This window comes from Anopheles coluzzii, chromosome 2 (assembly GCF_943734685.1).
Source record: "Anopheles coluzzii chromosome 2, AcolN3, whole genome shotgun sequence".
In the NCBI taxonomy this organism is placed as follows: Eukaryota; Metazoa; Arthropoda; class Insecta; order Diptera; family Culicidae; genus Anopheles; species Anopheles coluzzii.
In genome coordinates, this window is record NC_064670.1 from 98,601,562 (window position 1) to 98,625,925 (window position 24,364).

At 43.4% G+C, this 24,364-nt stretch overlaps 1 protein-coding gene across 1 annotated transcript in view; it reads right to left on the reverse strand.

The window, feature by feature from the left end:
- Positions 1-24,364, reverse strand: part of LOC120947541 (alpha-tubulin N-acetyltransferase) — a 600,156-nt gene that overhangs the window by 249,449 nt on the left and 326,343 nt on the right. The gene's annotated exons all lie outside the window — the stretch shown is intronic.

The window sequence follows — 24,364 nt, forward strand, 5'->3', positions numbered from 1 at the left end:
GCGCGGAGCGAAGGAAGAGGTCTGTTCGCTTTCGAGGTTGGGTCGCAAGAGAGAGAATGTGCTCGCTGACAGCAGGAAGTGTAGCGCTGGACACGCGGCGCACGTCACTTTGACACATTCGTGTGCCTGGTGAGTGCGCTCCACGGAGATCCGTGTCTTTGTCCCTGGATGTCACGATCGCTCACGATTCTCACGCCAGATGGCGGTCTGGTCGCTACAAGCTCTTTACAGCACATCTACAGTGCGATTAAAATCACCCAAAAAAAAACAACAATTTTGGTTTTAATAGGTGGTTTTGTAGGTGTTTTAAAATGTTTTAAAGATGCTCGCATTTCAAAAACTGCTTAGCTAGTAAAAATTGTGTATTACGACATTTAATTCTTAGGCCAATCATAATAAAACTTTGATAAGACATGTTTAAGCCTAAAAAGCGTAGGAAATGTTCCTTGGGATAGCTGCTCTACTGATCGGACACATTTATCGCAGCAAAAAATTATACTTTTAGCATTGCAGCATGGCTGAGTTTATGGTGACTCTAGCGTTGTAGCTGCTCCTGCCACTGGAAAAAGTATGGAATCTCCATCGTTACCAGAGTGCAAAAGTTTTAATCATGCAGGCAAGCGTATCGCGCTAATTAAATACCTAAAACTGCACACTGTTGCTAAACAACTGATTAATAACTATATCGTCCCAAGCGTCCCATTCGTGGAATTCAGGGAATATTCCGACGCGCTGCACAGCCTGAACCCGGAGACCATTGCATTCGTGATGAGCAAAAACCCAGATCCAGGGGTTGCAAAGTTTAACTTCCAGTCAATGCATAACATGTGTTGTTGGTTAGTTAGTTTTCAATGAAAACATACTTTTAATTGATGCTCTAGCTGCTACAGGGGTACCGAAGCTGAAAATGATTGTTTTCGTTTCCACGATACTGCCGGGCCACTCTAGGCACCAGTGAAACAGTTGTTCCTGTGTCTGTTTGTGTTTGCGATTTTGCAGTGAGTTTAATCGTACACACGAACGCCACTAAAAAGCTAACATTCCGTACGCCTCACAGCACAACAAATTAATGACTAGCACGTGTTGCTCTTTCACGTGTCGAGAGTGGCTGTTCGCTGCGACAAAAAGGGGGTTCCGTTTTTTTTTCAATTATCCCCGTTTGCAAAGTGTCTAACTTGCTCTTAACAAATGGGACACATTTTCTGCCCGCTGCGAATTGTTTGGTTTAATTTCGAAGGATGGGTTCTAGCTTTGCAGACATTTAATGTGAAAAAAGAAACGAATATGTTTCACTCACGATGAACAATGAGTTTTGTTTGACTTGATTTATTTACAACGCAGGAAATACATTATTCACATCTATCTGAGCGCTAGCATCGCACGGAATGAATGGTTTGAAACAATACACAGCTATGCACGTAGAAAAGCTGTAATAATATTGGTGAGCACCTGCTGCCCGTTACCTAAAAGAACAAATGTAGAGGTAATAATTGGAAAAAGAAAATTAAAAGCAACTCCCACCCTGCCGAGCAATCGTAAGGAAATGAGACAGAATAATAACAAAAGCACGTTTGGGGGGAAATTTAGAAAGAAAGGCAAACATTAGACCCTTTCGGTGAAAATGTCGCGTCCACGTTCACAGCTGTACCAGGCGAGCAGGATGCGTAGAGCCTGCCTGAACCAGGACCACCCGAAGCCTGGCCATCCTGGATCGCCCTAACAACTACACGCCACGCGCAACACGCATGGGCAGGAACACGGGCACCGAACGCAACGGCGCGCTGACGGTGGTACACACACCAGTGTGGCAAGCTGCGAGCGTTGTAATGCTGGCGAGAGGAAGCTTGGCTACTGACACCACGCAAAAGAGCAGAAAGGAAATGGTGAGAGCTCGCGCCAAACGTGCGAAACAGACGGATTTTGGGAAACGGCCGTCTGTTACAATGCCACAATATTCTCACCCAAAGCGGATACTGCGTAAGTGTGTGTGTGTGTGTGTGTGATTGTATGGTTGAGGAGTAAGGAAGGATTCGATAAGAGAAGCGTACACACTTTTATTATTTGTTATGATTACATCTACTGTGGTGTGCATGAGTTTTGATAAAAAACGAAGCAATATTGAACCACTCTTGTGCCGATTTTAACAATCCCTCTACACACTAGAAATCGCTTTCGTGTGCTAAAGCCACCAAACAAACCATCCTGCACAAACGCACTCCGTTATCAAACAAGATGGACGCGTAGCATATTCTACAGGTTATTTTTGATGATGGTCAGTGATTGTCATCACTCCCTCGGTACAGACGAGAGTGTGTAAAGGAGTTTCATCTTCTCAAGAGCGTTCTTACTCTCGGCGTACGGTAAGAAGAACGATTTTCCCCTTCCGAAAGCGGGTTCCTTCTCTTACGGAGTTTCCTCTCTTTTAGGTCCTTGTTATTGTTATTTGCCTCCTTTTTACCTGCGCAGCAATGAATGGGGAAAATGCAATGGTAAAGGCGGAAATGAGTTCCGAGTGTGAGCTGAGTGTCAACGTGAGCGGAGTTCATTTTGGGCAACAATATCGCCTTGCATTGGTTGTATGGTTTTGAGTGAATTTTCTTAGTCACTCACAGAAATTGCAACATGTTCATAGAAATGATTCGAGAATGAGAAAATACAGAAATACAGAAGTGTGTAAAACAGTAGAGTGTCAAAAATTATGATGAAAGTTATCGTAAAAACGTGCTTTATATGCAAGTCCATTTAACGTTTGTTTTCCAATAATTCCACGTAAAAAGGGAAATGTAAGTTTTTTAATTATCTTATGAAAAAAAAAAAACACATTTTTCTCACAATTTCCTTTCCATCATTTTTCTACCAAATGTTATCATAAATCATTGTTTATTCCCACAAATCCATTAAAAAAAGGCTTAATCCTACAAACACTCCACCAAAGTTGATTCTTTATATTTGCGTCCCAGACGACCTCCTCCATGTGCAATTGCAGCACCAATCAATGGACCAAACCTTAACCCGACAGTTCAAACATGCATTACCCCCATTTTGCTGCAAAAATGTGAAAAATATTTCACTGCAGCAATGCACACACTGCAATCATTCCCAACGGATAAAGAATGATTGGAAATAAATCAACGGAATGTAACGGGGGAAATGACGGGGTGTGTGATGATATTTGTTCGTCATTTTCCTTCCCAGCATAGATCATGCAAAAATCGACAATCTGAAAACGTTCGCATGAAAAGCTAGCGAATGAAATAAGAAAATAAAAGCATTTTGGATGAATAGGGCACGAAAAACCCCTGAGCAAATGTCACCGAACGTTTTGTGTCCTTATGTGCATCGCTTTTTCGTAACGTTCGCACGGGTTTCGTGGCTTCGTGAGCTGGTGCAATTTGTGTCCGACCCCGTCCTCTCCCTCTGTTGCCCATCAAACTTCACATTACTTCGCATGGAATGATGTTATTTCAGCAATCCATCACACCCGCGTACTTAACTTTTGTCACAATTATGGTATCTATTGCCAGCGCTACCCGTTTGCCATCCGAAACGTTGCGTAAAGAAAGTGAACCTAAAACTGCCGTCAACGAGGACGACGACAATCACTCTTCTCATTTGTATCACCGTATCCAGGAGGGAGAAACGCCACGAAAGCACACGGCTACAACGGGTAAAGAAGCCAGATAAACTCAATTTAAGCAATTTGTAGTCACCGGGCTGCGGGTTGGTAGCTTTGCAGCACCGGTGGAAACACGGAGCAGCCGGGGCACACCGGGACAAGTCACGAACAACATTATCGTGGCCCAAGTTGCATCGGGTGGAGCAGATATTTTGTGATGAAAGATGTGGGAGCAATAGTCCGCCGGTTGCGTGATTTACTAACGTCTTCGTCATCGGGTGGAGCAAAGCAATGGGGGCGCTGGGATGGGAATTGCAGGTCATAAAATCGTTCTGGTTCTAAAACGTGCGCTGGCATGTCGGTGAGCGATGACGTTTTGGGTGTATCGGGAAGGAAGAGTTTGGAGAAAATTGGCCGCCCTACGAGCCACCCTCGGGAAGGTTTGTGTCCCAACAAATGGCCGGGTTTGAGGGCGGGAGAGAGAGTTGTTATTCGAAGATCATCATTTTTAACGAGATGATTTGCTGTGATTGGTGAATGGTTTAAACTTTTTGATTACTTTCGTCGTCGCACGTCGACGCGAGAGAGAGAGAGAACGATAGCCTCCGCACGAGGTGTTGGGTTGTCGCATGATGGTAAAATCATTATCGTTTTGTAGAATGGGAAACTAAAAGCGGACGGAAAAAGAAGCCAAAATAAAACACGTGTCATCGATGGTTCAGCAGTTGGTTTTAAAGGTTTTTCCGGAGCGGCGTGAGGCTAGAAGTTTAGCTTGTGCCGTGTTGTGTCGCTTCCACGGTGCTGCCGGGTCCACCGGGTTTCGGGTAGGGAAAACTTTTAATTATGTTTATGACCGAAAGCTTCCCGCTGGGTGTTTTACCGAAAACAGAGTGCAGAGTGCCCACACCTGTAGCTGCTGCTCGACCATGTCGGGTGAGCCAGAGCTAGTTTTTCTGTGTTTTCGGGTAACGGTTGTAGGTTAACTTTGCCATCGCGAGCATTAATTGTGTTTGTGGAAAAGTTGAAATTTTAAGATCAGTTTATGTTGTTTTGTTAAAACTTTTCTTTAAAAACTAAACACTATCTGATAGCTGAAAAAATGAATACGAAGTAGTACAAAAAGTCGAGCAACAAGAATTATTGTCCCATATTTCTTCAGCTTATGTTGATAAAAGTAAAGTTAGTGTTGTAATAAATACACAAAAATATACGGAAGCAAAGCAAAGCCTTTTTAAACAGAAAACATCCTTCTGTTTAACTCGATACTTATATGTTCCTTGGTTGACACGGACAAAGCGGAAACTTTCTGTAACAAAAGTCGGTCTTGATGATCCCTAGAGTTGATCTCTGTCATGTTCTGTTTACTGTTTCTACCCACCGCATTTCTCCTCCTTAACGCTAGCGATGGCGAGTGTTCCCTTTTTGCGTGCTTTATTTTATTTTTATTTTCCATCCCTAACCACAAGACGGGTCTGACAGTGCGTACACGACCCCGTCGCAAAGGGTACAAACTCTTCTGCGAACGGCAACACAGAAAGCAAATAAAAGAATATGAAACACTGAAAGCGAGCTACGACCGACAAAAAGTATGCCACCATTGTCCAACAGTGGACAGTCACACGCACACACACTCGCGTACACTAACGCATACACACAAATACAAAGCTAGACATATTTCCCTGCCCTTGCGAACTTGCTAACGAGCGAAAGGGAAAAGCCGGTGAGATTTATGATGGCGCAGGAATTAATTTCACTTTTGGAAGTCGAATTATCTGTCGAAGACGAGAGCCGATGCGCGGCGAAGGGGAGTGTAGGGGATTCTGTGGGGTTTGTGGAGACTCTTCAGGCTGTGGCTTCGTTGACCGCCATCTTGTGGTCTTTGATCTAGTTTGCAAGCGTTGTGAAAGTAGCTTTGCGAGTGGTAAAAGAACCGGCCCGACTGCGGGGAAGAACACCTTCACTGCCGGAAGAATATATTTATAACCCACAACACAGTATCCTCACAGGTTGACCGCAGAATGGGAAGGATGCCGCGAATGTCGGCATAGCCCCAAAGTGCCTCAAAAGTTGAAGAATGTTACCTTTTCCACTGGTTGGACACTTCCAAACGGCAAGTTTCAAGTGGGAAGGGATGAAGTGGCGAGTTTTCCCATCGGAGGCGAGCCATCTTACGGAGCGAGTTTGGAAAAGTTCTTTTAACCGATTTTCTAATGCCTCCATCTCGTCAACACCGATGGTCACAGGGGCTGCCGGTGGGATGTACGCAGCTGCCTATGCTGTGGAGATTTATTTATTTATTTCGTTTCAACCGGGCAAAGATCCCAAAACCACCTTCAACTTTTGTGTATTGTACACTGCCGACCGTTTAAATAATTGACAAAAGGAACACGCCAAAGGTAAACTTGGTTCTACTAAAGCTCTTTGACATCCGAAAGCGCTATGGTACATTTTTAACTAGAACAATAGACGTTCCATCACAACTGCCAAACATTGGACAGATGTCAGCGGAGTAGTGCGCTTGTTTAAAGCGCATTGATAGGAAGCGTTTATGGAAAGGCTTTCTGGACCGATACGTAACAAATCTGCGCGACTACGGCTGCTCGAACAACATCAAACGATTGTGCGGATTCTATCGATTCTATGCATCAAACACATTTTCAACCTTCGTAGAAAAATACCACCCTCAACGTCGCCTACCATCATTAGCGTAACAGTGGAAAATCAGGCACAACCAGGTAATACCTGTTCCGAGCGTCAAAGTGTTTCTTGATAGAAAGACGCTTAACTGCGTACAATTCTTCGTGGAAGTGCTCATCATTTGTTTTTTTCTTTTCCCTTCTCTTTCTCTCTCTCTTTCTCACCTGTGTAGCATAGTGTCACCAATCTGTTTTGTCGTCACTTTCCTACCGGGTTCGTGGTTTGCTCCAAGGCGCACAGGTTTCCTAGTAGCACCATCAACGTTTATCAAAGTATGTCGAACGCAACAAAAGCATTCCCACCTCGGTCCACCTCCCGTGAAAAGCTTAGCAAAAGCTCAACACTCTCTTCCCTCTCCGCCTTGTCTACGACCATCCTGTCGAAAGCGTCGTTCTGCGTGCTCAGCGGACATAATTGGCGAAAAAAGATGATGTTATCGATGCAGCCGAGTGTGTGAAATTGCAACCGCCACGATGCTGGCGCGCGATGCCCGCGATAATGAGTCCTAGTCCTCCTGTCCTGTCTACTTGCGTCCTTCCGTTGCGTTGATACTGGAAATGGGAGCAACATCTGGGGAAAGATAGAAAGTAGAAACCGTGCTTTTGCTTTTCCTGCCATGGCTCTTTGCACACGGGACACGTGCTGGTACATTGCCGCAGAATGAAGAAACTGGTTCGTGCATTGTCATTGTCACACGGCAACTAGGGAGCACTGTACGGTACGGTGATTAACTTGGAATCGTAAAAGGAATAGAAATTTACCTTATCCGTGCAGGAATGTGGGTGTAAAGGAATAACGTTCTTTGCGTGTGCATGTAGACACGTGACGTATTGTCTATTTAACGCTGTTTGAAATAGAATCGTACACTAGTTGTACTATAGAAGGAATGTAGTTATATGGAATAATTCAAACATGAGTCGAGGAAAGCAATTCATCGCTGATACTATGTATGACCATTTATAGCATGCCAATCATTCGTATGGCTTTAGGAACTGACAGCAACAATTTCCATTTTTTGTGTGAACTTAACATGATCTAGTTACAGGTGTTGGAATTGGAATAATTATTTACGAATTTAAATTTGAATTGTACATGAAACAAAGCGTTAGGAATCTAAGATTAGGTTATAAACTACTCGACGTTAGAAACTGCTCGATCTGCATGAATGTTATGAACTGCATGAATTATTATATACAAAAAAGGACAAACGAATATACAGTTGCCGACCGACCAGCGATAGAGGTGTACACTTTCCTATTCAAATTTCCTCCAAATATCACAGCCAGCCCCTTTTCGTGAATATATTTCACAACAGGGTTTTTCATGAATTCTCATAGTTGTACGACACTTCCTAGGCTCTTTGCTTCCTAGGCTGAGAACTTCATATGATGGAAATTTGACTATATGGCACCCTTTTCGAACAGGCTCCTTGAAAATTCCTATTGGATTTGTCGAACAAGGGTGCTATAGTTTCGAATTCCCATTACATTAAGTTCATTGTAAGTAAGAAAGAGACAACAAAGTGTTCCACAGCTATGAGAACTCCTGGAAAACTTTGTATTACTATTAAACCAAACAAGTCCTTCGAAACGCAATTAAATAACTGATAATATCGATTCTACACCTTAATTTTCTCTAAAGTGGTAATTCTTGACAACATCTTTTCGGATTTTCGGATTGACAATCAATACTGATGGATTCAATTACTCTTAATTTAAATGTCAACAGGATCAATTGAAATGTAATTAAATGCAAATTTTGAACTTAAAAGCTTCCCAGCAAAGCATTCCGTACGCTTCTCCACTGCCCCAATGAGGTCACACTAATGAAGCTGACCTTTCATCCTTCATGAAGTTGTCAAAAATGAAATCCTTCTCATTATTGCCAATCACACATTGCAGAAAAAGAAAAAAAACCGTACCACACCCAACCGTATCCCCGTTCACCTGTTCTGGTGCAACATGTGAAAAGTTTGCTCCTCCCAACGTGTCGAGCGGAGTGTGGAATGTGTCTGGGTTAACCTGACCCGAGCCAGTCGCGAATCTGGCACATCATCGGATCCGTCAATCATGCTGTTGCAGCTGAAGTCATCTCATATCAAGTACAGCAGCTTCGTACGGAGACCTACTGTCATCCTTCCCATAGTGCGGATTGAATGTGACGTTCTCGAAAGCAACAAAAGCAGGAGCTAAGATAATGCAATGGATTGCGCCGAACTCAACATGGTGACCCCGTTTCTGGGTTCCTTTCCCTTTGTTTTGTCTCTTTCCCTCACCGTTCATCCCTCCCGAAAGACCACATCAGACGCTCGCTCTGTGTGGACATATGTTACGCTCCTATATATATATATATATATATATGTGTGTGTGTGTTGGGCGCCGTCCTTGCATCGAACAGATCGAAGCCATATTCAAACATACCACACCGTGGGGTGGGGGGAAACATCGAACGTTGTCTTGGGACCGTGTTGCATCGCAGCTAACGGGGCTTGTGCCCCAAACTTCGACCAAAAAGCATCGAAATAAGGTTTCAGGTTGAAGCTGCGGAACTTTATGATGTGGCTGCATTTGCTCACCGGTTGCATTCCGAAACTTTACCAGCCATCCGATTGTTCCGAGCGCATTGTTTCTTCTCGTTGACGTGTACCGGGCGACCGGGGAATCGAAAATGGCTACTCAAAGTTCATCTTGAAAGGACATGCCCGACCATTTCGCCCCAACGGTTGGTCGTACCAGCATCATTACCGGTTTGGGGTTGTTTCGGTTGATAGCGACTGCCCTTTCCCCAGTGACTCTCGTTGAACTTTACCCCGACCCGCGCCATCTAACGACATGCCACAGTGCAGGACACTGTGCCGGTACTTCATCCGGAAAAGACACATGTTTTTGGGGTTGGATGCTTCGTTCCGATTGGATGCTGTGGTTGTTCGGGCTGGTAGATTTGCCCATGCATGCAGCCAGTTGTTGAAACAATGAGGTTTTAGCAAACGGGTTGCACCGAAGCCCTATCCCACTGGATTGCGGTCAGCTGATGAGCTTCAACTTCAGGGTCAGAAGGTGACGTTAAATGATAGAAAGTTGCGGTTTCGAAGTGTTCCGTTGCTTCCGGGCCAGTGTATCGATTCGGTGCCGGCGGGAAGGCTCTCAAGATTGCCAACCGCTAGGGTGACAAAAGATGTCCTGTTGTGTCATTATGGGAGTCAGAGTTTGAGGTTTATTTTGCGTAGGATTTGTGGATTATCTGTGAAGAATGTTTGGTTTGACTCATAGTGTCACTTATGATGGTGTAGATTTTCCAGACATTGTTTCATGTTCTCCGAAGAATATGTAAGTCTAACATCTTGTTCAGCCGAATTAACAAAGCTTTTTAAGTTGATAAGCGAAATTTTAGGTTAAGTTTTGCAATAAACTGTTATTTGTTAACAGAAATTACCACTGAAATGTTTAATTTCATGATCAGATATAGACTTGACGAGTTCATGGTGAGTTATTGCTCAGAAGCTTTAGTATTTCCAATAAAATCAAACTTTTATGCTTGTTATATCCTTAGTTGAAGTCAAGATTTATCACATTTAACCTGTACCCCTTTTACAATCCTTTTCATATTGAAAAATCGTCCCTTTATTGCACACCATTTTTATCGGGACAACACTTTACTGAAACTGTACTAAAAGTCGTTTTTTGTGTTTTTGATTTCTGCTTCAAGTTGCAGTCAATCTAGTCGAAATTCTTTCACTTCCACCACAACCACTCGAAAAGTAAGAGTAATTGATACCAGTGGAACTGACAACCAACTGGCAGGACACGCTTTCCTTTTCCGTGACGATCATCCTTGTGCTTGAACGGGATGTTGCCACCATCTTGAGGCTAATGCAAGCCCACAAGCACCCACTGGATGAAAACCACGCTAAACCGACCGCTTCACAAATGGGGACTCATCAAGGAAGTGCCCGACCGCTACAACAACAACAACAGCAGCCACTACTACTACTACTACTACTACTACTACTACTACTACTACTACTACTAATATCACTACTTCTACGGGCAGGATATCCCGAACCCGGGCGACAGATGGAGCTATTGAAAAGTTGTCTCGAGAACTTTCTCACCGTTGCTTGCTGTGCCCTGTCCCCAATCTCTTCCGACCTCGCTTCAAGCTATTGTTTCGCTTGTTTGTGTGTGTGTGTGTGTGTGGGGGAGGGGGGGGGGGTGTTTTCCCTTTCTTTTCTTTCACCGATTGTGCACTCCGAAACGCTTTCAACCCGAGCACCGTTTCGCATGAAATATTACGAACGTGAGTGTGGCAAGTGGGCTGAAAGTGTTTCGTTAACCCCTTTAACTGGGATACGGGAATGCTTACGGGTCCTTCTGGTGCGAAAGCAGCTTCTTATCGCTCCACAGCTTCCAGAAGAAAGCAAGATAACACCGAAACGGCGGAAAATCGTGCAAACCCTTACCAGCCAACTTCACCTTCTTGACAGACACACACATACACCGGTACTTTGAAACTGGGCCCTTTTGTGCGAACCATTCAAGCACACGGCTTAATGCGAACAAAATGGGGCGATTTGTTTTAGTTATCCGGGTTGCTTTTGACACGCTCTTCTTAGTCCGTTCGGTTTTGCGGGCCCCAACTCACCATTGTTCGACGGTGGAGATGGTGACGAGGACGCCAAACGGGAGGACCACTCGCCTATTGCTAACCCATTCATGCAGAGCCCTATGTGCAACAAAAGGTGGTGGTGGTAGCGGAACAAGGGAAATGGCGAGCTCTCGAGCTGAAACGCTGCTAGAGAAAAAAAAAAAAGATAAAGCGGATCGCCTCTTCCGTCGATGGTCTCTTCATTCTTAAGATTCGCTGTGTTTATCTTTTCACATTTTGCGAAATGCGTCCCGGATGCGTCCTGAAACGGGGAAGGGTTAGGGGTGCTACTTACTGCGACCGACCGCTGTGTCGTGGGTGAGCGGGCAATCTGCAGCTTGCCAAGATGCAAACCGATAGAAGAGGATCAACGATCCCTTGCAGCTGCCCAACGGATGGTGAGGAAGAAATCGAGCGTTAAAAATGAATGTCCTGGAGATCGGAGCAATCGGGGATGCGGTTTCGGTGTGTATCAGGGCTGGGATTTGCTTAAGACCGGTCAGTGTGCTGGGGTGCTTCTGGATGCTCCGAGGATATTCTGAGAACTGAGCACGGTTCATTTCACTGGTTCAGCATGGGCAACGTAACACGAGCAATGGTGGGTTTTTGAGCGCACAAGTGGCCTTGCTCGGAAGGGTTAAAATTGCAAGCAAAGGCTCTCGAGAAGCTTCAAAACGGGAAGAATAGAATGAGAGACTTAAGCCTTTCTAAATTATGGGGATTATATGATTTAAAAATCAACAAAAATATTTAATATGGCGCTTTCTCAAACATTCGCTCTCATGGGCAAAACAAACAGAGAGTTTTTAATTAATTGGCTAGCTAATTCGCACGGTCAAACTCCCTCATTTCAACTACGCCCGCAGCTGCCCAACCAAAACAACATATCTTTATACCTTACACCAGCAAAAGACTTCTCGTTGGCCGGAAGGTAAAGAAGAAGAAAAAAACACCAACTCTGCCAAGCTGCCAACGAGAAAAGCAACTGCACGAAATGCATTGTCTGAGCAGCACAATGAAGGCAACCGGCGCAACATCTTTCCTGCATCGCAGCACCACCCTACGGCTTTGGTGCAGAACACCCTCGACTACACTCTCATCCCGATTGGCCCCAGGCATCCATTTAGAACGTAATTACATCAGTCATCATCTATTCATTTTCACCCCAGACCGCTTTACCCCCGGTTCCGTTACGATGCAACCGAAGTTTGTATGCCGTTTTTCACCGTACTCCCAGAGGAGTACTTCCTGCACGCTACCGTTTCCTTCTTCCTGGGATTGTAGGTAGGTGTACCGGTGTACCTACGAATGCAACGATGTGCAATGTTTTCTCAAAGAGATTATGTTATTTTTACGGAGCACGGGGACCGGGTGGCGGGTTTGATGCGGTTGCTGGGGCCCAAATACGGATCGTGTTGCAATTCAACACGTGTGCAGAGCAGCATGTCGCTCAAACTTGCCGTAGCTCTGAACAATCTAAGATAATTTCGAAGTGTATTTTTATGACGCTTTTGATGTGGGAAACGTGCAACTCGGGACAAGGACAAAGTAATTTTATGATTTGGTTGTATTTGGTTGCTGGTTAGGAGTTTAGTTTGTAGAGTAAACTACAACGTTAAGACGCTGTGGTTTGATATAGTTTCCATAATCTGTAAATCAAGTGTAAAAGCAAAGAATGTTGTCAAATAACAGAGATATCAGGAATAAATGTACTCCAACCAACTGAAATATGATAAATAAAAATTGAAATATTCAAGAAATTCTTTAAAATATTTAGAGCAATACAACTTAATAACTTAAATCGTATGCCAATGTGAACAATTGAATTCATTTTACTTCTGCGAAGCATTTCTTTACACAAAACAAACGAAACAGAAAAGAATAAATACGACTTTATGTAGATACAACTTTAATTTATCTACACTCGTTACAGATAACGCAATTAGTGGAAAAGAAAACAAATACCCACAAAGAGTCTCAAAATCGATGGAGAAACAAAAAAATCAATAAAACAGTAAATCATATTATGCCACAAAGCTACTCCAACCAATTACGCTTTCTCCAATAGACTTCACTCTTTCGCACTTTCCCCTTACGCCAAACGGTATTACTACAGCCAGATGTGTCCCTGGTGTCGTTTGTGGAAACCGGATCGAGCTCAAGCAAACCGGAACCGGAAGCAATTACTTCTGAATATACTATTAAAGAGCGAGCGCGAGCGCGCGCGCTCGTGTATGTGTGTTTGGCTGACCCCTTCGTACTTTTATTGTCCGTGTGGTACGTACGGCACTAGTCTTGTTTGCTGGCACTAGTCTCACTTTAAGCTTCGTCACCTAACTAAATAGCGTACCCTTACGCGCTCTGCTAAACCACCATTGTCGAGTTACAAGCATGACGAGATCCCGTGCCCTAAAACTCCACGCCCCAGGTTCACCCCAGAAGTTGGCTCGGTCCGAAATTCAACCCGAATCTCAATTGCGTGCCTCTCGGTTGGTTTGCGTTTTTCGGAAGGTTAATTTAAGTGTCGCTCCTAGTCGGTTTGTGGGGTGAAGTTTTCCCTTTTTCCGTTCCGTTCGTTTGTTGTTCCACTATCTTACCGTGCACTTCATTAACTTCCACTCACCGGCTCGAGAGAAAGGGGATACAGAAATTGGCTTTCTACGTGGAGCTGAGGATGTGCTCGGTGTACCAAAGACACGCACACAAACACGTACACGCTTGTGCCCTGAAACCTTTACAACGACGACGACAGACTGCAGGAGCAACGGAAAAAGGAAACAGCAAAACAACAATGCGTAAGGATATTCAGTGAAAGTGTGTGTGTGTGTGTGTGTGTGTGTGTGTAGCCGTTCGTGAACGTAAGCCAAAAACCTGACAAGGCGCTTAGGGATGGCTTTCACTTTATCCTATGCTCCTGCAAACCCGTACCAGGAACAACCGAATCAGAGAAGGATGATGAGTGTCACCCCGAGGTAAATTAGAATTCAAACCCTGCTTCGGCATGTAACATTGGCGGTGGCAAGACTGAATTGCTCCCGTTCGCTCCATTATCATTCCCTTCTGGGTAGCACCAAAAAAAGAAGCAAAAAAGGTCACACAGACCTTGAACGTTTCCACATTTTTCCCAACTCATCCAACAGCATCGGGGGGACTGAAATCAGGGAAGAGCCACTAGTTCTGCCCTCATTCCCTCACTCGATAATGCCGAAGCTTAATCCAGGTCACGGACTACACACATACGCACATTAACATGCACACAGCCATAGACACAAATACCACATCAGGAGCAAGAGAGTGCGCTGCACCCGTTTTCGTGACAATGTTTTTCTTTATTGAATTAAATCCTTCAGACCATCGGCTCTCGTCGTTGGCGTTGTCATCGTCGTCATCACGCGTTGGCGGAAAAGCCGGCCCTGTTTTCGGTGTGGGTACTTTATCGGGAACCGTTTCCTCGTCGAGCTGCACGAGCTGCCGTGTGTGCGATGCCCTTTTCGCAGGGCGTAGGGCTGCTCAGGTGGCCCACGTGCTGCTCAGGTGTTGAAGGTAGGGAGCATTGGCGGGACAAGGAATCCCTCCTTTACGGGCCGTGGGAATATTGTACCCCAAAATTAGTAGCTAAAGGAAGCACTAGCGAGGGTGGAGTTGTGCTTTCCATTTGCCGTGTAACCTTTAACCAGCTTTATCGCAAGCGTTTGGGGTGTACGCCTTTCGGTTCGGTTTTGCATCCGCTCCCTTTTTCATCATTTCCTTTCAGACACACACACACACACACGAGCGCAGCAGAAACTCATTCGTCATGCTTTCCGTGAAACTGGGCGGGAAACTTTCACAACCCCCATTTGGGAAATTTTGGTGGGAAAATTAGAAAACCCTTACTGCCCCCCCTCACCCCCCCCCCCCCCCCCTTTCAGGTGTACCGTGGGAAAGTTGGGAAGGATTTGGGACCCTTTTTCCTGAGCTTCCTTTTTAACGACTATTTTCGAACCATATACCCTCACATCCCGCTCATCCTGCCCCCGTGTGATCAGTATCAGCACTGCCTTTCGATTGCATACGTTTCAGGCGCATATGTGGTTTTACCGAAGAAAGCAGACGCAAACGGGAAGGTATCTGCCGCAAATAAAAGGCAAGAAAGGAGGCGTTGCGGTTTCTTGATCACCAGATGCAGCCACAGCAAAGGAGGTCGAGAAGCGGAGGGAAAAATAATTCCAACTCCCGCATGAAGAAAATCACCTGCATACGTGTGTGTGTGTGTGTGTTTCTCTTTGCCGGGTGGGGGTAACAAAAAAAAAAAGCTTCCACCCCGCAGCGTGGAGAGAAATCTTATCGGCAACGGGTGGTATACGGCTTGATTAAATAGAGAAATGTTAATTTAATTTTAATTTATGCATTCCCATGCTTCGGGCGCTTCCGCGCTTGTGTTGGTTTGGCCCTGATTGCTTCAGGCAATACGTTTCCCGTCCGCACAACATGACACACGTCTTCGCCTCCGACGTCTGCCGCGTTCGTGCACTCGTACGAGTTTTACAATTGTATTTGCCTACATGGAACTGGTGCTGATGCTGCACTTGGGCCAATTCCGCTTTTGATTAAATTGACGCCGCCGGAAATTTAGAGGGTATGATGTGTGCTTGACGAAAAAATGGTGCTTGTATGAGGGGTTGGCGTGTACAGTTCGATGAAACACACGGTAGCAATTCATTAACTTGCATAACATACGTATCGCTCATCATGACACCGAGTGTGATGATGTTTCTTAAAATCAGCAAAAATCCATTGTGAAACATTACTCATCCGGTCACGATGGCTTCCACCACTACCAGGGCCCGTTCCAGTGCAAATGTTAAACCGATCGACAACGATGACATGACTCTTGGTTTTGCATTTTAATTAAAAAATGACATGTTCATTTTAAAAATTACTTCCACGCTACATTTAATTGAGCAGCGGACGCTGTCATACTGGCTCGCGTTTCAATTTTATTAATTGATTGATCGATCGATACTACTATGTGCCTTGCCAAAATGCATTACCATTGCAAATGATTTGAGTCATTTTGTTGCTGACCTTTCGATAGAACAACGATTGATAAGTGTAAAATTATCACAATTTGATTAAAATGTGCAACCATTGCCGTTCAATTATCATAATTGAACACCAAAAAAACCCTTTTGTTAACTTTCTTTCTCTCACTACCAGCCACCGCCACGGTGTGAAGGCATTGTTCTGCAGCTCCTGAGCGCCTGTTCTTTTACCGATATCGATACATCTTTCCAGTGGCAAGAAATGCTTCCCATTCGAGTCGCATTTCTCATGGTGTGGTCTGCGTGTTATCATTCCTTCACAAGCAGTAACAGCATTATCAATCGAATAGAAACCCTCGCTTCCGTTCGTTTGGTTCGTATCGATCTATATAAATTTACTCACCCCGAAAATTCCAGTGCATCCAGTACCACAACCGAGAACCGAGTTTCAGCATGTTTTCCTTTCCGTTCTTTTCCTGCACAACGTTCGCAAAACAGATTGGGGGAGGGGAGGAAAAAATACTAGACAAAACTCTGGAAGCTCATCGTTACATTCGACCTACTTTCCGCTGATAAGAACGTTCACACATTCGTACACGCTCGTGCTGAGTGAAGCTGGGAATCGAGTGTATTTCAGGCGCAATTTTCCCCAGTTTGGTGGCGCTTGTTCTAGCGTGCTAGAGTGCTGGAGCCGTTGAGTGCTTTCGGTGGCAGAGTAACTCAAATGATGTTCTGTGTTTTTCTCGTAATAATTCTTGCTGGAGCAAAGGAAACATACACGTATTGTTGAAGGGAATTTTTAGAGCAGAAGTGTGAAACCGATATTTGAAGAACACTTCTTGATGACGTTATGAATTACTTGAAAGTTTAATATCGCTCAGGTGTTGTTCTCAGGTAAATATTATTTGAGAGATATAAAAAATGTCATTCACTTTCTGCGATATGTCTTTATGGTCTTTATGGTGTTTCATTCTTACTGTTATGATCTTAGGATTGAATGTTTGGATTGGTGTGTAAACACTCAAGACGAACAATTTTCATTATTTTAAAGACGGTTATATATGTCTAGGTTCATCTGTTTCTTAGCAAGAAAGAATCACAAGGAATGGTAAAAATGGGTTTTTTACGTACTTATTTTGAATATAAATATAAAATATTGTTATTCGAAGCTTATCCACACATTCGAATGTATTGTAGAATGCTCCAAAACATTTAATTTTGCGTGACAACTTAATTGCTATTAACATGTCTTGCTTCTAGGCCGTATAAACTACATAAGCAATGAAGGTAACTCAACTAATCGACACGGTGTTCTTCATAGTCATTCAGATTTTTGTATTATTTTTAAATTAAAATTACATGAACGTTTGATGAACCAATTGTTTTGAATCTTGTTTCATTGTCTGTTTGAATAAAAAAACGCGGGAACTCTTGCAAACAGTATCTCAACACGCAACACAAAACATTCATTCGCTTATTGGCACTCATTTCCACCCCCGCCCAGCGAACGCTCGTGAGTGGCAAAAATTATCTCTCTATTTTTCCAACCCCTTCAAATGCCAAACAATTCTCTACTATTTCTCCTGCTTGAAATTGAATGTACAACCTTGCTTACAATCGCGCACAAATACACAGACACATTACATCCTCGAGAGAGAGAGAGAGCGCGCTCTCTTGTGCTCTCCTTCGTCTTATCGGTTGGGAAGTTGGTTGATAAAAATCGTCCCGTCCCGAGCACGTTCAGTAGTGTGTTGACCGTGGCCACCGATGGTTGCAAACAGTTTTCCGCTGGGGCAACAACCATTCTGAACCCACAAGGAAGAGGAAGGAGAAAAAGAAGCAAAATTCCAACCAACCCTCCCAAAACGGAGCAGTGGTCGTAGGGTAGCAGGGTAGTAAAAAGTGTGATGGGTTGGTGTTTTAGGGGTGTTTAGGGGTCGCTATCGTCGATTCTAGAGGAGCTGCGTAGAGCTGCTGCATTACAACAACTCTCCCATTGCTACTCCTTCTCAACCACACGCAGAAAGTGTTGTCGGGCAGGTGGTGTGCTTTAAGCAAGCGTGAGTTGAATTGTGCCGTGAACAAGCGCTGTGTGTGTAGAAGTTGTGTTGTAAAAGCTTGTTGTGTTGTTGCGCCCTTCAAAGCAGAAATATGTGAAGCAGCAGCATTCTGGGGAGGGTTTCCTGTTTTGGTCGTGATTGTGGGTGTGCGCTAAAACTGAATGCTTAAAGCGCATTGTGTAGCAATAGTGCGTATTTTGGTGCTGCTCAGTAGAAAGCTAGAGTCAACTGTGTAGCATTTTTTGGCTTTAAAGAGAGTGGAGAACCACAATCATGTTTCTCAAGGTGTACTTACTGTTGAAGTGTTATTAAGGTCGATTTATTTGTCAGAAGATGTTTATAACTTTTTTTATTTATAATTTAATACAACCGAATTTAAATTTTATATTTTAAAATGTATCGTATAAGCAGACGGTTTTAGCAAAACAAATAAAAGCCCACCCAGAAAGTTATAAATACATCGCTCAGGCTCGAATAAATTTTCCCTTTTCTCGGTACCGAGACGAGTCTAGCATTGCGAACCTGCTGGGGGTAGTGAAAAATAAATGGAACGTCTGTGAATGGGTGGAAGAAAGCGTCGGCTCGCTCATAGTAACATAATGTGTAATTGTGTCTATTCCATCCGGTACAGGAGTGGTGCGTGCGTATAGCCGTATATATATGGATGTGTCTGTGTATTTGTGTGTTGAGTGTACAATCTGTTGAACGTTCTGGTCTGCCGTTTGCCGACTGCTGCTGCACAGCGAACGGCAAAACCCCTCGCGTAAGCTTTTGTGCCATTGTGAGCGCAATTTGGATGTGAGGCCTATTGTGTTTGTGTGAGTGTGTGTGTGTCTGTGTGTAAGTGTGTGTTCTTTGTACGCGCGCGCGTGTGTGTGCACATGGTTGTGGAATCATCAGAAAACAGGGACAAAATGTTCCTATCTTTAGTGTGCCGTTGAATTCAGCGCATTCTTCAGTGGATGAAAACAATGGAATGGAAGGGAAGGCGCTGTTGCTACTACTTCCCGGAAGCGATATTTATCCTGTGTACGTATCTTATGAAAAAGCTCCTGTTTTCTCCCACCGTTGATGGGTTATAACAGAATGGGTATTACAGTGAATTGTTGAAAAGGTTTTTCGAAGAATGGCATCGTTATTGAGTTTAAAAGCAAATATAATAATACTTCTGCTACTTGTATTGTTTGCTTGTTGGTTGAAGTAGAACAAATCGAAATCTGTTCCAACACCAACAATGCACATTCATGCATCGTAAAAAGACTCTAAACAGTGAGTCAGTGTACAGCTAGGACTCACACACAAAAAAAAGCATACTTCCAGGCCACTCCTCTCCAAGGGAGCCTAAAACGCCACCAAAAATAAAAGAAAATGCACATAAAAATACTAAATGGAATTCCGGCACTTCGGGCCCCTTTTGCGGGAGGACGTTTTCCAACACGCCAGAGCAAAACGGAAACCTTTGCGGCGGTGGGTGGATGGGGAAATGGAAAACACAGAGCCCGCGACCAGACAAAAGTCACACAGAACAGGCCCCGACGGTGTGCCGGCCCGCTGACAAATGTTTTCCGACAAGTTTTTGCTGTTCGGGCGTTCCTTTTTTTTTGTTTCTTACATCTTGCTCCCGTGCTCCCGTGCTCTTGTGCCATTTTTCTTCGCTGCGTTAGCGTTGCGTTTTTAGATTTTCCTCCACTTCCCTTCGGCACGAAATAATGCCGCATTTTCACATCACATTTCAACCAAAAACCCACTTTACCTCACCAAACGCTCCCCGGCTTCCTTTCTGTCCCCCCTTGGCGCCCCATTGGGTGAAGTGATGCAATAAGCGTGCGGATGGAACTTTTACGATTCATCTTGTTCCGTTCGCTGCTCCCGGTACCGTTTTGCATATGCGACAGCAGGGGAAGCCAATGAGTTTGTTCGTTTGGCGATGGGTGTGGGGGTAAGGGTGCATGATGAAAATGGGAGTAAATCGCATTGCGTTTCGTACGTTCGAGCCGGCGACCGGGTACGTTGACTTTGACGCGACGGGGCATTCGCATGTTGCGAGCGCCGAGATCAAACAGTCAAGAGATTGAACGATATTTGTCATTTTCGAACGACGTATAAACATACATTATCCTTCGTTTTGCGAGGGGAGAATGCAAGGCGCAGAGGGTAACAGAGGGCGAGAAAGAAAAAAGGAAATGAAACAAGCATTCAAGTTTGGCGTTCCCTTTGGGCAATGTGCCGGCATTGTCAGGATGGGAAATGGGATTTTCATCACATTTTGCTAGCCATGCGTGCTAGCTACGTGAAGGTATGTGCGCCGCGGCATGTGCGGTACTACTATTGTGTTGGCATGCAGGCAAAACATAGGGGAAAACATTCCTGTTCCTGTTTGTTGGGTTGGGCTTGATTGAAGCACAATACAAATATTTTAATGGAACAAACGAGTATCATGTCGGTTTGTTGTCGTGACGTGATTTTGCGCTTTGAAATAAAAAAAACGAGTATATTGCAATGAACATAAGCAAAAGATTGAAGAGAAAGTAAGATTGTGAGTATATTACTTTAACATTAAAATGGTAATTTTTTGCGTTGTTTCAAATTGCTTCAATATAGTAAAATAATATTAAACTAGAAGGCAACAAAAGAATTTTAACATGGAGACGCCTGGTACCGCAAGTCAACACGAAAGGATGTAGGTCCGCTCTCCCGAAACAATTATTTAAAACAGCCCACCAATTTGTAGCACATTTGTATTGCATTGTTGCTGCACAGAAAGAATATCAATTGATGTAAAATGAGCTTTATGCACTATTGATTGTACTACGCCACCCGCTAGCATCATCATCACCACAACCAACACCCCAACACCAACACGCGTGCAAGAACCTTTTAATTTATTCATCACCATAATGAGTGGGAATTGACGCCAGCTGGACAACGACAGGTCCACATTTGCACATTGTACAGTGTATGGCGAGAGGTCATTACCACTGTCGATCTCGTATTTCCATACCATGCGTGATGTAAATGATCCGTTGCAGAACAAAACGTTCGACGAACTCGTGTTGGCCATATATTAGCATAAAGGAAAAAGGAAAATACTGTTGTGGATTATTAAATAATCCAAATTTCCGTGTTTAGAGTTACAAATTTGCATGTAAGTAATTTCAAACCAGGATCATTTTAATCATGTTTCGCATTTGATTTAGTTCATTTTGGTTTAGGCAAATTATTCCCCTCAATGTTGGGCTAACGTACGGATTCTGTGTCACATTAAACCATAATTTAATAAAGCGATCTATGTGTCAGCATACAAGGTTTAGCGAAATTCACTTGGCCCAAGCTCTTCCGGTATCATCCACTAACTGATTAATTAATCCCGGTCCCGCTTTTCACCAATCAAAGATCGATAGTGTGCCTCCGATGCGTTTCCATACTCTTCTATTAAGCCTGTGCACATTTGCCATGGTGGGCATACATCATCATCATCATCATCGTTAGCATTATGCGCTTCTGAATCGATGCCTATTGGAAACCGAGACAATAGAGAGCGGTTCCATTAAACCGTGGCCGTGGATGAATCGAGCACAGACTAACCTCCGCTATGCAAAGGCATATTACTCTGTGTGTGCCGTACGCTCAACCGAACTGTGAACCATTTGGGTGCGTTGGATGTACGGGGCCACCAGCACGCTTTCGTGGTACCGCGGCGTCCGCTAGCGAAGCCATTTTCATTGGCCAAACTGATTCATTAATATTCATGACAGATAGAAATATGATACGAAACCATCAGAAATCTGATGCATACTGAAGAGGGTGGTGGGTAAGATGGGTCGTAAGCGTGCAAGTGCTTTAAAGGTCAACGAGGCTTATCTGTGAGTTACTGTTGGTTGAAGCTGTACAAAAAGAAGAAGGAAAAAAACAAAGATTCATGGTGCTTTCAATTATCCAACATGAATCATGCCATCTACATGTGTAGGCTAAAACGGGGACTTTACAAAGCTAAATTCCACGTAAAGCTTCAAAACACAATGTTAGCGAATCTGTCGGTAGCTGTCAATATTCGTCAGTGTTTTTTTTGCGTTCGTTTCAAAATAGAACAACATTTTGTATGTTTCAATCAACCTACACAGTGCCACACACACAGGAAGCGGTAGGCAGTTCCAGTTCCAGCTAAAAATGTAGATTCGTTTTTTCTGATATTTCTAACGAAAATGAAACAAACAACAACAAAAAAAACAATCGAAAAAAGCGCTGACATATGTAGGCTAAAAGTTACGCTTCCGTGAAACATCATTGTGAACGGGGTCGGTTTTTGCCTTGGTTTTTCATTTCAAAATCTAAACAACTGTGTTTTGAGCATTTCCTCTACCAACGAACACTACTGGTCGGAAAGGATGAAGCTGACCAAAAGCAATCGCCTGGATCAAATAATCAAAAACCATGGTGCCGCTGCATGCATAACTAAGTGCAGCAGCTGCAACGCTGTTCAAACCAATTTTACCGAAACCATCCAATATGCTTTCGATGTCGGTGTGGATTGTGGTGCCGAAAATAGTGTTCAAAATATTGGTGTGATGTGTATTTTAATTTCAAATCATGGCCCACAGCTCTCAATTCTACTGGTAAAGTCAATGGGGCTCTTTAATTTACATGATTTTGCCACAGTATGATTGGGCATTCAGACGTTGTTGAAACTAAATAATGGGGCCCTTCACGATTCTAGTCAGTTTTTTGTAAAATTAGATTCGAGTACCTGCTCGAAAAAAATCAACACGACCCATGTGGCATTTGCTCGAAATTGTTATCCCATATCTGCTCGATTAGAACTCGATACGCTTGAAATTGTGGATTTGTGTGTGATCAAGTGTGTTGAAAGCGCCAAGATTTGGTGTGTTCGTAAATTAGACGTTCCACTATCGATGAAAGATTCCGTCGAGCTCATTTTTTCATTCATAGCTATGGTTTTTTGATGAAAAACAAAAGCTTATTTTGTGTGACGTAATTCTATAAAAATGGGTATTATTTAAGTATAAAATGGGTACATGGCCAACTATAACGATATCAAACATCATTTCTGAGTGAATCTAGAAGAATGTAATGAAAAAGTCGCATCACAGTTGATTTTAAAGGACCTTTTTCTAAATTCCCTTAAACTGGTGCAGTTTAAGGGAAGTTTAAGGCTCCAGTTTAAGCGAATTTGCTCAAATTCCCGCTTATTCGTGCTCGAAAATGTCAATTGGAGAGGTTGTGCTTTCTTTTATCCTAAGGTACATTAAAGATTTTGGTGGTGAAATCTAGATTCAAAGCGTATGTAGACCAGGTGTTCTCATAGCTTGTTTTTTATAACCAAATTTGAACGTCATTTTTTGACAGGAAGGGTGAAAACTTTTGTTCAAACAGGCTTTCTGGTAACTTGACGAATACACAACACATTCTTAAAATCTTTATTGATAAGCAGAAGTTATAAAAATCAATCTTCTAAATACATACACCTTGGGACCACCAGTATATTATATCTACTTTGATAGCTGCTCGAAAACTGCTATACAATGCATACAGCTGACAGGCTGAAATTTCAGACTACGAACTTAAAACGAAAAGGGGCCCAATGTTAGCTATAGTAAATGCGCCGTACTGGTTGTTAGTGTATAAATAATAAAGGGTTTAATAAAACATGTTATCATCTTTCTATAGTATCTTGATGCTCAATTATGAACAAGCGTCCATAAGAAGGGTCTTTAAGTGTAATATGTAATGACATTTTTTCGCGAATCATAGAAGATATCAACCAGGATATCAACCAATGAATTGACCAACTTTGAAGTGAGTAATTCAAATGCGTCATACCACGCAACCGATGAAAATGAAATATGAGCAAACGTTTTGCTTGTTTTTGCACATGTCCGATTGAGCAAACTTTACCGAACACACACACACAATCACAAACACATCACTTGCTGCTGACCAAAGGACACACAGTATGTCACTTCACAAGCAAGAAATGTCGATCAAAAATGACAAACGCTTCATCAACCGGTACGGCAACTAGCAGCCATTGTAAAAGCGAGAGATTTAAAATATTTCCATTCCACTCCACAAGAACTCAAACCCTGTGCCCTATCGTTTGATATGTTTCACATTTTTGGTTTGGAAGAAGAAAGATTTACATTAAAAGGAAGAGAGAAAATTGTTTGCAACAGTAATCGAAAGCGATCGATGCTCGTGCTGACCAAACCGAAGTAACGATACAGAAAGTTCACTCTATTTAGGACAAAAAACGGAAGGAAAGGTAAATAAAGTATATATAATGTCGGGAAAGTTTTCTCATTTCG